At 40.1% G+C, this 15,153-nt stretch overlaps 1 protein-coding gene across 1 annotated transcript in view; it reads right to left on the bottom strand.

Moving 5' to 3' along the window:
- Window positions 1-15,153, bottom strand: part of LOC140241585 (prominin-1-A-like) — a 289,128-nt gene that overhangs the window by 161,935 nt on the left and 112,040 nt on the right. The gene's annotated exons all lie outside the window — the stretch shown is intronic.

Raw genomic sequence — 15,153 nt, forward strand, 5'->3', positions numbered from 1 at the left:
TTCATACTTGCAGTGAATTTCAGTTTCCAGACAGAGTGCTTATCGTTACATTTTGTTTGGGGGGAAGGGTTGTGATATGCCATCCCTCACTGTGTCAAAGTTGTGTGCAATCAAGTTTAATATAAAAGGTTGTTTCTTGTGTCTTATCACCATGATGTAGCTCAAGAAGTGCCCGAGCCTGTGAATTAACGTGAATTGAGAGGAAGACTGTCAGTCCATGCTTCAACCAGACAGTGCCAATCTTCTTGATGTGCATTTTGCTCATCAGTAATTAGAAAAACAAGGAGCTAAGTGGTGTTTCATTGACTACATCAATTGTTATAATGTATTTAACCATTTCTGATAGAATTGCGCAGTAAGTAAAACCATAGATTCACATTAGGTTCAAGGGTTCTCGTACATGTCGCATGGGAGGACATGAGTCTGTTTAGAACAGCAGCTAAGTAACAATTTGGCATGTGAGATGACTTTTTTTTTTCAACTAGCTTTTGGTGTCTTTTGCCAAAGAAATAAGTCAAAAGCCAAGCCTGCATTTTGGAGTGTACATGGGTTGTGGGATATCGCAGCATGAAACTTGTCTTGTTTGGGAGAATTAGCCACTCGGTAATTGTTTCTTACTCATCTAAAGATTCAGCAAAAGCATAATGTTCAATTGTTACTGAATCATTGTGCAGTGATTAGTTTGTCCCACAATTGAACAGAAACATATACATTGTACAATTACAAAAATACATGCTTATGCTGAGTTTTCTCTTTCCAGTACTGGTAGGTATTTTCAGAATAGCCAAGAATTCAGAAAATAATGTTTCCAAATCTGGTGACAGAAATGAACACGTGTTTTCAATTTGATGTCTGCAGTTTGTGGGTTTAAGGCATTTTTGCAGTACATGAGAATGTAACATATGGCATACTGTTGAATAAATCAAACTTTATGGTAGTTCATATGCATAAATCATTCAATGCAATTTTGATAGAAAATGAATTTACCTCATCAAGGGATATTTTTGACAATAATGACTAATACAGTGTGAATAATGGAGAGACATTACCACATGTTCAGGCTCCCTTTCACGTTCCTTTATTTGAGTGCTTGAGTGCATGACCCAATTCCCCATTTGGGGATATCCTTGGGAGCCCATTCCTTTGCTTTGATGAATTTCAGGCCTTCAAGTCATATATGTCTGGGCATGTTAATTCTTTCATACTTTCATGGAATTTCAGTTTCCTGTGTTTATGGTTACTTTTCCTGTGGGGGTGACCTGTCATCTGTCACTGTGCTGAAGTTGTGTGCAATAAACTTATCAAAGGTTGACTCTTGTGCCTTATCACCATATGTAGCTCAAGAAGTGCCTGGGCCTGTGTATTGACACGAGTTGAGAGGAAGACTGTCAGTCCACTTATTGTCAAGCCATACTTCAACCAGTCAGTGCAAATCTCTGTGACATGTATTATGCTCTTCTGTAACTGGAAAAAGAGTGATTAAACCATATGGTAAGTGTTTTATTGAGTATGTTGGCTCAGCCAAACTGCTATCATGTATTGGAAGGGATTGTACAGTATTGGTGAAGATGAGAATTGGGCTTCTAACTTCTTGTGAGATATCAAGAAACCACTTTCTAATATGAAAGGGTACAGAGCATACTATTTTAAGAGGAATTCAAAATTTATTAGATGAAAATCGGTTTTGGAATCGCTGAGACATCCAAAAACAAAGTAAAACAAAGGAATCCTTATAGAAGGTGGGCCTCGCTTTTTACTAGGAATTAAATGTTCTTTTTTGAATATCTCAGCCATTTCAATTTGGAAAGCGATTATCATCAAATAAATGTTGAATTCCTCTTGGAATTACATGCTCTTTCATATTTCATGAGATGTTTCTATTGATTTCATAGAAAAAATGCTAGAAACCTGAAGTTAGGTCTCAACCAACACTACAAACTCCCTTTAACCTTGACTAGGGTGAGCTATTTAGGTAAATTAATTGGGGGGGGGGGGGAGGGGGGCTCTAAGGCTCCTCCCAGGTGCCCCAACCCCTCCAGATCTCGGGCTGTTGACCATGTCATCGCAATATGTCAGCGACACTGTTCCTAGCATGAAAATATGTTATCAAATGAGTAAAAAAGCAAAAACTAATGCTTTTATGAAATTTGACTGAAATCACAATTTGCATTGAAATTGTACATGAATTCACTTTTTTGAAAGCAATTTTTTGTCTGACATGCATGTAATTTTGTACACATTCATATCATGTAAGTTTGCATGCGGGGCATCACAAATTTGCTCTCAAAAGGGAGAATGCAGGAGACTTGTAGTAAAAAAGTCATGAAATTTTGCAACCAAAGCTTTTTGTGATGACCACACATCGCGCCGAATGTCAAGGGGGCCTCTCAGTTCCCACAGCCTAGTTAGAATTAAAAGTCACCATTTCTGAAAAAAAAATGTGCAATCATCAAAACCATAGATTTGTATCAGGTTCAGGGGTTCTTGTATGTGTCAAGGAAGGAAATGACTGTTCAGAACAGCAGCTATGTAACGGTTTGACATTTGAAATAACCTTTTTTTTTTAAAGCAGCTTTTGGTGTCTTCAGCCAAAGAAATAAGTCAAAAGCCAGGCACGCAATACCAAGAGAGCAATATCAACATTAGGTTTCTACAGCACGAGATTCATTACTCATCTGAAGATTATGTTAAAGCCATACATATCTTGAATTATGACTGAATGACTGTATAGTGTTTAATGTATTACACAAATTAAACAAACGCAAATACACATACCAATCTACAAGATGCAGAATTTTACTTTCAAGGATATATTGTTAGAAAAGGCATGAAGTAAGCAAATCCCAGTTTAAAAGATAGTGGCAAAAATAAACATATCTAAAAATGAATGTAAAACTGCACAGATGGTAGGTTTAAGGCATATTCGGAGTACATGAATTTGTAGTGTGTGGCATAATGATGAGTGAATAGAACTGTATACAGTGTATTACTATGCAGAATTATGTAATGTAGTTTTGACTTAAGAATTTGGCCTATTGAAATCAAAATTTTTGACACAAACGACAATGTGTGAATGAAGTGGTGATATACATGTATATATCACCTCATAGTCAGGCTCCCTTCCATTGAAAACTTCATGTCCCCATAATGATTACAACAGCCTCCACAATTCAGATATTATTTTGACCTATTGAGTTGCATGAAATATGCCTACACAAGTGTCTTCATGATTGCTATGTCAAATCTTTTTGTACGTTGTATCTGTAATATGGGGATGATGACAACTGAGTGCACATGATAAAAACACAAGACACATGTTAGACTTTCAGATGTTTTCTTGAGTGCAATATTATCAGGTTCTCTTTTTGTCAACTTTCTTTTTCTTGTCTCATGTATAGGTAAAACTCGGGTGAATCAGGGGGATGTCACACACACCACAAGCTTGAAGTCGGAAGGAGGTTCTGTTCATGCACTACAAAGGATGGGTAGCTTGCTGTCGACAGTCAGTGCAGACAAAAAGAAGGCAGTGATCTTCTGAACACATTTCATCTGGCTGCGGTCATCACACCATAATCAAGGGAAGAAAGTCATGAGCAGACGGTGGTCAGAGCCTGCAACACCTACTTGGCCAATGATGACCTCAAATACATGGCCGGCGGAACCGTGGGGGCTGTGGGGGCTCGGGCCCCCACACTTTTTGTGCATCATACAAAGGAATACATAAGGTGTCATCACTTTGGGCCCCCACACCTTTTTTTTTTTTTTTTTTACCGTAAGTGGCACTAAATAGAAATAGATGGAAGTGTGAGCGCGGTAAGGGTATGTTTTTCCACTGAAGACCTTTTTTTTTTGTCAGCTGAAAAAAACTGGAAATGGAAGGGGAGAGATGAGCTGAGGATCTTTTTTTTTTTTTTGCTTGTCAGCTCATGAAACCGGGAAGTGGGCCCCCACACTATTGAAAACGCTCCGCCGGTCCTGAAATACATCACATGACATCCAAGTCTGGTTCTTGGTGGTGCTTGACTATGATTTCAAAGAGCCGTCTGGATATTTCCCTCTTGGAAAAGCTCAATGTTTGTATAGTATCAACACAGATGATGAACTACATTGTCATCCTGTGGTCAAGCCTGAAGTTGAGCACTGGTGTGGAGCATCTATAACTCTCCATGCAACGATTGGCCAAGCTGTGAAGCACATATTACAGAGCCTTGCTTTGTTCATTTCCATGGCAAGAAATGATCTCATCACTTGTGCTTAGCTATGTCCAGTGTGTGTTGTTGCACAGTTTCAGCATTTGTAGAGGGCTTAGTGACAATAATGACTTCTTAAAGTGAATAATGTGACTGTGTAACTCAACAAAATAGCAAGTTGATTATTTCTATTTTGTTTTTGTTTTTGTGTTTTGTTTTTGACATTAGCTCTCTGCAACTAACATTCCATGGCCCATGTCAGCAACTTCCATATCCTGTTATTTTGAGTAACAACTCTTTTATTCTATCTCTGAGGAGTGTAGACTTTGAATGACACTCAGCAAGGTATGGATTCTTATAAATTCTCAGTGTCTGCCTTTTCACATTGATAATTTGCTTTCATTGTGAAAATACCTCTGTACTATCATGCAAATATGACGATGTCTTTCAATTTGAGAGCATCGACTTTACAAATGTAGGAATAGTGTAATAAACTAATAATTTTGATTGTGCACACTGCTTTAATCTTGGTCTACAGTGAACAATGCATACAAGCATTTTATAGGAAAAGAATAAGATGATAAATAATACAATGTTCGTCAAAACTATAAAGAGCAAATACACATTGTGTCCTTGTCTTGTCATTAAGCAGATTGATATGTGACTTAGCTATATTAAGGTGCAAGCTTAATTTGCAACAATTTGCTTTCAGTAAGGCATGTGTGTATACAGTATGTGTAAGGCTGTATGTGTATATGTGTATGTATATATTATATATATATATATATACACACATACATATTATGTGTACATATTTATGCATATATACATGTGTGTATATATATATATATAATATATATATGTATGTATGTATATATATATATATATATAATATAGATAACTCACATGTGACATACATTCAAACTTAAAAAACAAGTAAACAAACACAGCACAAATGCCAACATCTCCAATGCAGCAGTGTAGTAGTTTGATCGAATGAGTTAAATTTGTCACAGCTATGGGCATTTGTCATAGGGGTAAGAGCTGCAACAAAATTTCACAGGATTTGTCGCTGATATTAGACAGTTGTCGCAGGTTACTAGCGACAACTTCTTTATGAAATGGAAATTTGTCGCTGCGACAAGTGCTTTATGAAACGCCCCCAGGTGCGCGGCAAATGGTTGGGGTGAGTGACTGTTTTTGTTTTGATGTCTGTGTGTTATTATGCTCTCGGGTTCGGGTGTAGCTGGTAAGATAATAGCATAATAAGAGCATAATGGAGACAGGTAGCCAGTTGTATTGAATGTAGATCACATTATTTAAAATTAAAATAATAGAACATTGTTCTGCGCTGGTTGGGCATGTCTTGACAAGAGAAAGGTCAGTGAATCACTTGCAATATACTGTGTACACTATATATTTCGCTAGGTTTATATTTTTGTAAATTTACAAAAATCTGATGCTATTTGCGAATTAAAAAACACACTAAAATGGAAGATTAAACGAGAACTTACCGTTTGAAGTTTAATATTGATTTTATGAGCAATTGGAGGGTGAGATTACGTCATATATGAGATCCCGCTAGTGCGCGCACCACTCAATATTAGAAGCAAGAATGTGACCACTGATGTAGGAAGATAACGAGAGATTAAGTTACCGTTTGAAATTGGGGGAGGGTGAGGTGGGACGTAATCTCACCCTCCAATTACTCATAAAATCAATACAGTAAACCTCGCTTAAGTCAACATCGCATAAGTCGACAACTCGCTTAAGTCGACACAATAGAAAAGTCTCAATTTTTGCCTTTGTTATTCCTTGAAAATTTCCTCGTATTAGTTGACATTTGTAAGTCGACAACTTGCGTAAGTCGACATGATTTTCAGTGTCAATTGAGCTGAAATATGTATTAATTCCCTCCTGTAAGTCGACATAATTTTTCGCTCAAATTCTGATCGCATTTCTCTGAAAAAGAATTGTTTTCCTGCTCCAATTCGCAGCATTTCTTCTCGCTAATTCGCTAGTGTACAGCAAGGTAGCGTTCGCGCCATGCATGCATTGTCTTGTACGCCTGAATAGAAAGAGTATACACTCATTTACACTGGAGTACTACACGTAGTACCGGTGTTTGTGTCTGTGTGTATCTTTTGGTGCAGCTCAGCGTGATGGAACTTCCGATACAAAATGTATCAAATCACATGCAACTTTGCATTTAAACGCAAGTGCATTGCTGAAAAGACTTGCATTTGATAATCATATGAAACTAGAAAATAATTGTACATACCTGAAACATTTAAACGCAACTATAACTAGAAATGTCGCTATGGCGACTGGTATGCCTCCGCCATAATGCATGGTTCTCCGAATAGGCCTATAGCACAATGTCTTGACAATGTGTGATGACAGTTTCACATAACTGGCAAAATATTAAAAATGACAGGTTTATCACAAATGCATTGAATGTTCACTTTCCTTGAACTAGGTTTATTTGGATGAATGGCTATACTGTCTAATAAGAGTGCAGGTATTTAGGGATTTGTACCCAACTTTTGACCCTTTTATAAGTTTAAAGAAGAAGTGAAATTTAGCACTTTCTCTTGACCTTTGACCTTTTGGCCTTTGACCTTTTGACAAGAAACTTCCAAGAGAATCTGTATTGGGTAATACAAGCATACACTATGTTTCAAGGAAAAATTCTACAGGCATTGCATAGATGAGAGGGAAATAATGACAATTTGATGAGTTGACCTCGACCTTTGACCCCCTGACCTTTGACCCATGACCTATAAATACCCTAAATGATCACTGTCAGTCAGTACATGCATATATATTAAGTTCCATGAAGATATATCTTGAAATATTTGTGAGATATGGAGAAAAAAGTTAAATTTTAACATTTTCACTTGACCTTTGACCCCATGACCCTAAAATCCAAACAAAGGATATACCCTCATACCAAGTTTGATGTAAAACCACCACACAGTTCTTGAGATATCGACAAAAACAAAACGGGACGTACGGACGGACGACCCAAAAACATAATGCCTCCAGCCACTTCGTTGGCGGAGGTATAAAAATCAAATGCAAGTCCACTCATTTACACTGGACTACTACACGTAGTACCAGTGTTTGTGTCTGTGTGTATCGTTTGGTGCAGGTCAGCGTGATGCAACTTACGATACAAACGTCAAAATCAAATGCAGATGTATCAAATCACACGCAACTTTGCATTTAAACACAAGTGCGTAGCTGAAAAGACTTGAGTTTGATAATCCTATGAAACTAGAAAATAATTGTACATACCTGAAAAGTTTAAATGCAACTCTAAAAATCAAATGCAAGTCCATCAAATCACATCACGCAATGCTGTTTAAACGCAAGAGCATTGCAGAGAAGACTTGCGGTTTTCGTTCGAAACTAGAAACTACGTTCAAACGCATCTCTAAAAATCTACGGAAGTCCGTTATTGTTGAAAAGACTTGCATTATTTTTTTTATTTCCTACGCGAAAAAAAAAAAATTAAACGCAACTCTGAAAATCAAACGCGATCCATCAACTCACACGGAACACTGTAAAGACTGGCGTTTGATAGTCATACGAAACTAGAAAATTTTAGGAAACTAAAACTCAAGTGCGTTTAAACGCAACTCTAAAAATCAAATGCAAGTCAATCAAATCACATCACACAATGCTGTATTTAAACGCAAGAGCGTTGCAGAAAAGACTTGTGGTTTTCATACGAAACAAACTGCGTTTAAACGCATCTCTAAAACTCTACGGAAGTGCGTTAGTGTTGAAAAGACTTGCATTATTTTTTATTTTGTACGCAAAGCTAAAAATTTAACGCAACTCTTAAAATCAAGCGCAAGTCCATCAAATCACGCGAAATGCTGTAAAGACTTATGTTTGATAATCATACGAAACTAAAAAATTGTAGGAAACTAAAACTCAATTACGTTTAAACGTAACTCTAAAAATCAAATTCAAGTCCATCAAATCACATCACGCAACACTGTATTTAAACACAAGAGCATTGCAGAAAAGACTTGCGGTTTTCGTACGAAACAAACTGCGTTTAAACGCATTTCTAAAACTCTATGGAAGTGCGTTAGTGTTGAAAAGACTTGCATTATTTTTTATTTCGTACGCAAATTTAAAATATCAAACGGAACTTTCACCGTGACTGAACTTAGTCTGCACTCGCAGAGGAAAGACATCGCAACATTTACACGTTTCAAACTACCGAAGTGCATGCTGCTTCACGAAATGTCAATGAAAAAATGGTAACAAATTATTGTTACAGTTTGCTTTGCCGAAGGTTTAAATCTCAGTCCAAAGTTAAAATAGTCCGACAATGGAAAGATGTTTGTTTTTACGAAGGATAGTTAATCCGAAAATAAGATGTCGTTTTCGGATTAATAAACTTTTCTTCTTTCTTTCTTTTTTTTTCAGACGGGCCCGCGCCATACAGAGCGGTAATGTTGCGAATCGCAGCGTGAGAACAATTCATTTCCAAGTATGGCAATAGAAATTTAAGTAAAACAAATATAGCCATTTAGGGAAGGAAAATCGTACATATTTCAACTCAGTCAGCACTGAAAAATCATGTTGACAGAATCATACGAATTCACACACATATCTTTGCAGCAACGCATTTGAATTTAAATAGCAAAGTTGCATGCAATTTGGGGAATTTGCGTTTGATTTTTCAAATCAAGTTTAAAACGTAAAGCAACCAGAGACTGACCCGGGAATGACAATGTCTCAAAATCTCTCTAGAGGTTTGGGAATTGTGCGTTGTCCTTCCTAATTCGCGCGAGATTTATGTGTGAACTAAAACATTATTGTAGCTAATGTCAGTAGGCATATTTTGGTGGCAAAAGGAGTAAGATTTGGATAGCGATCTGCATCGTGATCCAAATCTTACTCTGTACAGGGGAAATTAGTTTTCATCTATAAGTCGACAAAATGTCGACTTACACGTAAGTCGACGTGTTTTTCTCAGTCCCAATTACGTCATATATGAGATTTCAAAGCCAGTGGTACATTCTTGAGGCAACCCCCCCCCCCCTGAAAAGGGGTAGGAAGCGTACCTTAGATAGAGGTCCCGTTGCAACTCTCATTCCGGCTGAATGCTGCAGAGATATTGTGTCTCCACGAGTTCACTAGTTCAGGTAGTTCAAAGACGTGTCTGCCCAAATCTTAGGGCTTCACAGTCTATTTTTTTGATAATTGTTTCTACAAAGGTTTTATCAGCAGGACAGAGCTTGTTGTAGTACTTGCGAAAGGTTCTTTCGTTGGCCCAACCTGCTTGCGCTAGTATCTTAGATACTGGGAAATTTCCCTTATTGGCTGCGGAGGTAGACGCTGCCCGAGTAGAATGCGCCTTGTAGATCCCTGTATCAATAGCCGCAGCCTCCAAAACCTCCTTAATCCAGCGAGCGATTGTTTGAGAGGATACCCTGTGATAAGGTTTCTTGTAGCTAACAAAAAGGTACCGCTCACTAGCTCTGATCATGCGGGTCCTGCGGATGTATTCCTGCAAGTACCTGACCACACAAAATCTCCTGTCTGGTGGGTATGCCTGGAGCTTGACACTGTGTGAGTAATTTCCAGGCTTGCTCTGTTTTAGGAGGTCATGAAAGTGAAAAGTGACTGCATTATCTCTTAACACCATACCATCAAAGCTTAGATAGTGTAATGATTGAATCCTTTGGGCTGAGATTAATGCAATAATCACACATAATTTAAGCTTCAATTTTTTTCAGGTCCAATATGTGCGCTGGGGACCAAGAACAAAGAAAATTGAAAACAAGGTTAACGTCCCACATTTCCATGTACAGTATTCATCGCATAATCAGGACAGGTTGGGAGTAGCAAACATGGCCCCTTTAAGCGGGGTGCCCGATTTTGCGATGAGCACTCACTATACACTAACGGCATACGACATGTACATGTAGTGCACACACACACACACACACATGCATACTGACGTACTGTACATGGACATGAAGACACAACCATGCTACCCCTCGGCGCGACCCTCTAGCTCTCCCTGCATTCTCGCAATGATGTAGAGTAATCGCAACCGGGTTCTTCTTCTGTCACCTCTCTTCGAACACAAAATATGTGGATTAAAATCTAGCACTTTCTTAAACATTCGTAGAATTCTTGGACACATAGGGCGTTCCGTATAGATACATATCCACAACCATGGGAAATGATTACCCAGAACTGATGTGGGAATGTCAATGAAAAGTCCTTCAATCATTCAATCATCGCAGCTTGATTGTTTACTTGCCGCGATCACTGCACTGTACATGTGTTGTCAGTATGTAGCAATCTAGCTCGCCATATATACACATGTACAGAAAAGCGAAGGCGGGCAGCGAGCTGAAATGTACGTGTACTAGATGGACGGAGGTCAAAACACACCAGTCTGAAGCTTGCTTTGTAAGTTCGATGTAAACGACAACTGATAGGGAATCTTTGAAATATTGTTGTGGTATTTTGGTAGATTTTTTGTGTAAAATATCAACAAAATCAAAGATCGCTTGAAGAAAAATTGTCTCGTTTATCAGAGGTCCCCGCCTGATTTTCCAGTGAAAATAACGTGCATTGGAAATGTTTCTGGGAAGCATATGTCATTTAAGCAAGGTTCCCGATTATCAGATGCCCGATTATGCGATGAATACTGTATCTAGGCTTGGGTGGGCATAGCTGGAAGACTCCCTTCATAAACCTCTGGATAAAGGGATGGTTTCCAACTGTAAACATAGTATCTCGAAGGATCACAAATGAAGATAGAGCACTCCGTGCTAAGTTTATGACACTGTAACCTGCTCCCTTATCGAAGAAAATGTCACTCAGGAATTCCAGGATAGCTTGAACATCTGAGTACAAGTAGTTGCTGCATTTCTTGTCACAAAATGCTTTCCATTTGTTTATGTACACTGCATACTGTTTTTTAGTCCCTTTTCTCCATGAGGAGGCCATAACAGCAATTATCCGTGCATTCAATCAAGCATCTCTGAAGGGCTTGCACAGAGCCTGCAAGCAAGAAGATCAATCTGAGTGTAAAGTGAGTGAGGAGTGTTAGAAACTGGTGATGTTAGTAAGGATTCACTCCTATGAATAACAAGTGGTTCCTCATTCATCATCCTGTTTAAGAGAGGAAACCATGGCTGGCTTGGCCATTTTGGGACTACTAGTATCCCAGTTGCATTATCAGATCTGATTTTTTGGATGCACTAATAGCAACTAAGCAGATAGGAGGAAATGCATGTAAGTACCACTTTCCCCAATCAAGAGTAAAGACATCAACAGCTTTGGCATGTGGGTCGGGCAGCCATGTGACATAGTTCTCTACCTGCTTAAGTCTGGAGGCAAATAGGTCTATTTCTGGTGTCCCAAAATGTGAAGGTATTTCTTGGAAAACTGCACAGTCTAGCATCCATTCTGTGCGGTCATTGAAAATTCTAGACATGTGGTCTGCCTCCACATTAAGCTTTCCTGGCAAGTGTGCAGCTGTGACCCAAATTTCACGAGTTTCGCACCACTGCCAAATCTCTCGGGCTGCCCGATCACAGTCAAGGGATTTAATGCCTCCCATGTTGTTAATGTACGCAACAGCAGTATTGTTATCTAGCCGTAACAAGACATGGATGTTTTGTGAATTAGAACAGAAAGACTTGAGACCCATGCCAGCAGCCAGGGTCTCCAGATAATTTATCTTATTCTCCCTGGCTTTTTGCAGCTTGTCTTCATTCCACCTACCCCCTGTATGGGTGGTATGATCAGATGCCCCCCAGCCTTTGCCACTGGCATCTGTGCACAATTCGAGCATAGGTTTAGGGTGTCGTAAGGGTGAGAAAGCTGACTGCACATTGTCTATCCACCATTGCAGCTCTAATTGTTTTGCTTCCAAAGATAGGCTCATTTTTCTGTCAAAAATGCCCCTTATTCATTTTGAGTGCTTTGATTTTGTCCCTTTCTAAAGCCCTGTAATAGAGCTGTCCATACTGGACTGCAGGAAATGATGCTACCATTTTTCCGATAATTCTAGCCACCTGCCTGATACTGGGGTTTGCTATTTGCAGAAGTTCAGTGCACAAGGACTGTATTGTATTTCCTCTGATTTGTTATCAGGCAGTCAAATTGTCATGGTCTGAGTATTGAGGATGAAACCAAGAAATTGTATCTCTTGAGTGGGGCATAGTACTGATTTATCTGGGTGTACGAGGAACCCAAGTTGTGCAAGGATGCTAGTGGTTTCCAAACTGTTTGCATAGTTTGATTCTCACTTTCTCCAATGAGTATATCGTCAAGGTATGCAATTACTACATGCCCTTGCTCTTTCAGTAATGTGATACAGGTTTTAGCAGTTTAGCGAACAACCTTGGCGACGTGCTCAGGCCATCAGGCAGTACTTTGAATTGCCAAAGTTGATTTTTCCAGGAGAACTTCAATAACTTCCTGTGTGTTGGATGCACAGGTACTGTATAGTACGCGTCCCGAAGGTCGAATGAAGCTAAGAAGCTATTTTCTGAAATGAGTTCAATAGCGGTATGGATATTTTCCATCTTAAAATACTGGTACTGGAGATATTTGTTGTGATCAGATAGGTCTAGGATAATGCGTGTACCCCCACCCTTTTTAGGCCGTGTAAAAATATTAGACACGAATTCTCCAGTTTCCCTACGGCATGGTTCAATTACTCCCTTGCCATGGAGTTTAGAAATTTCAAGATCAATACCAGCCTCTTCGGCTTTATCACACCGAAATAGGTAAGGGGGTTTAGTTCTAGATGGTGCACCATTTACTGAATTCAAGCCTGTAACGTACCACTTACAGCATTTAGCACATGTGGGTCTGTAGCAATTTTGCGCCACTTTGGGAAGAATTGCTTCAGTCGACCTCCTACCATAGGTTCTACATTATGACATAGCTTGGCATAATCACTATAATCAGATGTCATATTTACCTCGTCAGTTGAACTGGAGGTTATTGCACTCTCTCCATCCCTTGGCCTTGCTTGCTGCCACAGCGCGGTTGGTGCTGGCTGGGATGTGTGAAGGCGTGGGGAGCCGACGGCTTCCACCTCCCATTGGGGCACTGGCCTAAAAAAGCATGGCTGGTAGCTCCAGTCCACAGTCCTTTTGCACCTGTAGGCATAGTCACATCACTTGTACTTACACGAGATGTAGTCCAGCCCGCGTCGCAGTCCTGTTGGGGCAAATTCGAGCTTCCTGATAATGGAGTAGTCTTGCTCCTGCCCTTGCCGTATGTACTCCTGCCATAGTCATATGGGCTGAAACGCTGCTTTTTGTATTGTCTGCTATGCTCACTCCTGAGGACACCCTCAGCTGCTTATTGTTCCTCTCTTATGTCTTTCATTTGCTTTCCAAGGTCGTCACCAAAAAGGAATTTGGAGACCGGTGTAGAGGGCTTGCAGAGATGCTGGAATTGATAACCAACATCTGGTTTCATGAATTCCCTACGCAAGGAATTTAGCTTGAAGTTTGCACCGCACAGAAGTGCCAGTGCATCTAACTTGTTGCTGTTCAGTGATATCCTGTGCTGACACTGTATGTATGCAGGCGTTGATGCCTCTCGTGAGATTCTTTTGGAGTCTCTGAAATTTGAGGTCTTGTGTCTTTGAAAAGGCAGGTAGCCCATTCCAGATTTTTTGGTTGACTTTCGGCACATCCACCAGCTCACTGTTGCTGGGAATGGGGTATTTAGTGATTGCTTCATCTACCACTTTGGGCTCGAGCTGGTGGGTCAAAGGTAGGTCGTAGACTTAGCAATTTCTGGGTCAATGGGGGGACCAACTTCCTCAGCCACAGCAAATTTGGCTGCAATGTTTGGAACTTTCTCTACTACAGAAGGGGGAACTTCGCCTTCTTCAATATCAAATTTGTCATCCTGATGACTATCCCCTTGACCTGGTTGGATTATCACAGAGTTATCATCCATATCTCTGCCCAGAAATGGTGCCGCATATTCATCACCATACTGGCAGTCAGTATCTGCCGAGTCTGAAGGGGAGTATTCAGAACGAGTCCTGATACTCTTTCTATTGTCACCGGCTTCACAGGCTGGTGTCTGCTTTGCTGACTGTGCCTCCACAAATTGAACAACCACAGCTAATTGGCCTTCAAGCCTGCCGAGTCTATCCTCCAAAGTTGAAACTTTAGAGGCCAGTTTAGCAGGGGGTTTCACTGATTTGTTTGCACCTGTACTACCACTAGGGTTAGCACTGCTGGTAGTTGTAGTAGTACTATTACTAGTACCTGCCTTGCCGGCTCTAGTAGGCGTTTTACCTTTGGCTGTCGCAGTTTTCTGCTTGCACTCCTGTGCATGCTGGTCTCCGCGACCCCCGCCAGTGGCTGCCAGGGACGCGACTGTTGTCAGCTGTGCAGCTGTGCCTCCCACATTGGGAACATTGGTCGAAGACATTAATTTCGTAGGCTGTTCGGCTGAAGAAATGATCGTCAAAATCAGAAAAACCTCCCGCTGAGGTCACTTTGACTATAGCGTCGATCCAACTCGATGAAAACTAAAGTAAAATCGGCGATTTTTCCGAGCACAGAAATTCACGTGTAAGCAAGATGGCGGCGACTAACGAATTGAGTGGCGCGCGCATTAGCGGGATCTCATATATGACATAATCTCTCACGAAATTACGATATAAAATATTAACTCTGATACCAATGTGAATGCTACATGCACACACATGAGGGGCAACTGATAGTTATGAGCCTCCTCAAGATGTAAGAGGCAGAAATACTATATTGCCCTATTTTTTGACATAGTCCCCTTGCGAGTCCACACACTTCCTCCAGAGATAATGGAGTGCCTCAGTGCCGCTGTAGTCTTTGGTTGGTTGTCTGGGTTGGAGTTGATAGCGACGATGACCTCTTCAATGGTGGTGCAGCTTTGTCCAGCCAAATCCTTTTTTGAG

Source organism: Diadema setosum, chromosome 18 (assembly GCF_964275005.1).
Source record: "Diadema setosum chromosome 18, eeDiaSeto1, whole genome shotgun sequence".
NCBI classification, from domain to species: domain Eukaryota; kingdom Metazoa; phylum Echinodermata; class Echinoidea; order Diadematoida; family Diadematidae; genus Diadema; species Diadema setosum.